Genomic DNA, 2,452 nt, shown 5'->3' with positions numbered 1-2,452 from the left:
TCCTCCCTGTAGGCCGTCTCGTCGTTGTTGGTAATCAAGCCTACCACTGTGGTGTTGTCCGAAAACTTGATGATTGAGTTGGAGACGTGCATGGCCACACAGTCGTGGGTGATCAGGGAGTACAGGAGAGGGCTCAGAACGCACCCTTGTGGGGCCCCAGTGTTGAGGATCAGCGGGGTGGAGATGTTGTTACCTACCCTCACCACCTGGGGGGCGGCCCGTCAGGAAGTCCAGTACCCAGTTGCACAGGGCGGGGTCGAGACGCAGGGTCTCAAGCTTGATGACGAGTTTGGAGGGTACTAGGTGTTAAATGCTGAGCTGTAGTCGATGAACAGCATTCTCACACAGGTATTCCTCTTGTCCAGATGGGTTAGGGCAGTGTGCAGTGTGGTTGCGATTGCGTCGTTGTGGACCTATTTGGGCAGTAAGCAAATTGGAGTGGGTCTAGGGTGTCAGGTAGGGTGGAGGTGATATGGTCCTTGACTAGTCTCTCAAAGCACTTCCTGATGACGGAAGTGAGTGCTACGGGGCGGTAGTCGTTTAGCTCAGTTACCTTAGCTTTCTTGGGAACAGGAACAATGGTGGCCCTCTTGAAGCATGTGGGAACAGCAGACTAGGATAAGGATTGATTGAATATGTCCGTAAACACACCAGCCAGCTGGTCTGCGCATGCTCTGAGGACACGGCTGGGGATGCCGTCTGGGCCTGCAGCCTTGCGAGGGTTAACACGTTTAAATGTTTTACTCACGTCGGCTGCAGTGAAGGAGAGTCCGCAGGTTTTGATAGCGGGCCGTGTCAGTGGCACTGTATTGTCCCCAAAACGAGCAAAGAAGTTATTTAGTCTGCCTGGGAGCAAGACATCCTGGTCCGCGGCGGAGCTGGTTTTCATTTTGTAATCCATGATTGACTGTAGACCCTGCCACATACCTCTTGTGTCTGAGCCATTGAATTGCGACTCTACTTTGTCTCTATACTGACGCTTAGCTTGTTTGATTGCCTTGCGGAGGGAATAGCTACACTGTTTGTATTCGTCATGTTTCCGGTCACCTTGCCCTGGTTAAAAGCAGTGGTTCGCGCTTTCAGTTTCACGCGAATGCTGCCATCAATCCACTGTTTCTAGTTTGGGAATGTTTTAATCGTTGCTGTGGGTATAACATCATCAATGCACTTTCTAATGAACTCGCTCACCGAATCAGCGTATTCGTCATTGTTGTTGTTGGAACATATCCCAATCCACGTGATCGAAGCAGTCTTGAAGCGTGGAATCAGATTGGTCGGACCAGCGTTGAATAGACCTGAGTGCGGGAGCTTCTTGTTTTAGTCTCTGTCTGTAGGCTGGAAGCAAAAAAATGGAGTCGTGGTCAGCTTTTCCGAAAGGAGGGCGGGGGAGGGCCTTATATGCGTCGCGGAAGTTAGAATAACAATGATCCAGGGTTTTACCAGCCCTGGTTGCGCAATCGATGTGCTGATAGAATTTTCAGATTAGCCTTGTTAAAATCCCCAGCTACAATGAATGCAGCCTCAGGATATGTGGTTTCCAGTTTACATAGAGTCAAATAAAGTTTGTTCAGGGCCATCGATGTGTCTTCTTGGGGGGGAATATAGGTAGCCTAGTGGTTAGAGCGTTGGACAGGTAACCGGAAGGTTGCAAGTTCAAATCCCCGAGCTGACAAGGTAGAAATCTGTCGTTCTGCCCCTGAACAGGCAGTTAACCCACTGTTCCTAGGCCGTCATTGAAAATAAGAATTTGTTCTTAACTGACTTGCCTAGTAAAATAAAGGTTAAGTAAATATACAGCTGTGATTATAATCGAAGAGAATTCCCTTGGTAGATAATGTGGTCGACATTTGATTGTGAGGAATTCTAAGTCAGGTGAACAGAAGGACTTGATTTCCTGTATGTTGTTATGATCACACCACGTCTCGTTAATCATAAGGCATACCCCCCCGCCCCTCTTCTATTTGTCACATACACATGGTCAACATATGTTAATGCGAGTGTAGCGAAATGTTTGTGCTTCTAGTTCAGACAGTGCAGTAATATCTAACAAGTAGTCTAGCAATTTCCCTTACCTAATAGACACAAATCTAAAGGGGTGAATGAGAATATGTACACATAAATATATGGATGAGCGATGGCCGAGCGGCAATAGATGGTATAAAATACAGTAAATACATATGATATGGGTAATGTAAGATATGTATACATTATTAAAGTGGCATTATTTAAAGTGGTATTGTTTAAAGAGACTAGTGATCTATTTATTAAAGTGGTCAGTGATTGGGTCTCAATTTAGGCAGCAGCCTCTCTGAGTTAATGATTGCTGTTTAGCAGTCTTATGGCCTTGAGATAGAAGCTGTTTAGCAGTCTCTCGGTCCCAGCTTTGATGAACCTTGCCTTCTGGATGGTAGTGGTGTGAACAGGCAGGTTGTCCAACATTCAGGCCCCTGAG

Source organism: Oncorhynchus mykiss, chromosome 1, assembly GCF_013265735.2.
Source record: "Oncorhynchus mykiss isolate Arlee chromosome 1, USDA_OmykA_1.1, whole genome shotgun sequence".
Taxonomy (NCBI): domain Eukaryota; kingdom Metazoa; phylum Chordata; class Actinopteri; order Salmoniformes; family Salmonidae; genus Oncorhynchus; species Oncorhynchus mykiss.
The sequence above is the reverse complement of the archived record's forward strand: the minus strand, read 5'-3'. Positions refer to the sequence as shown.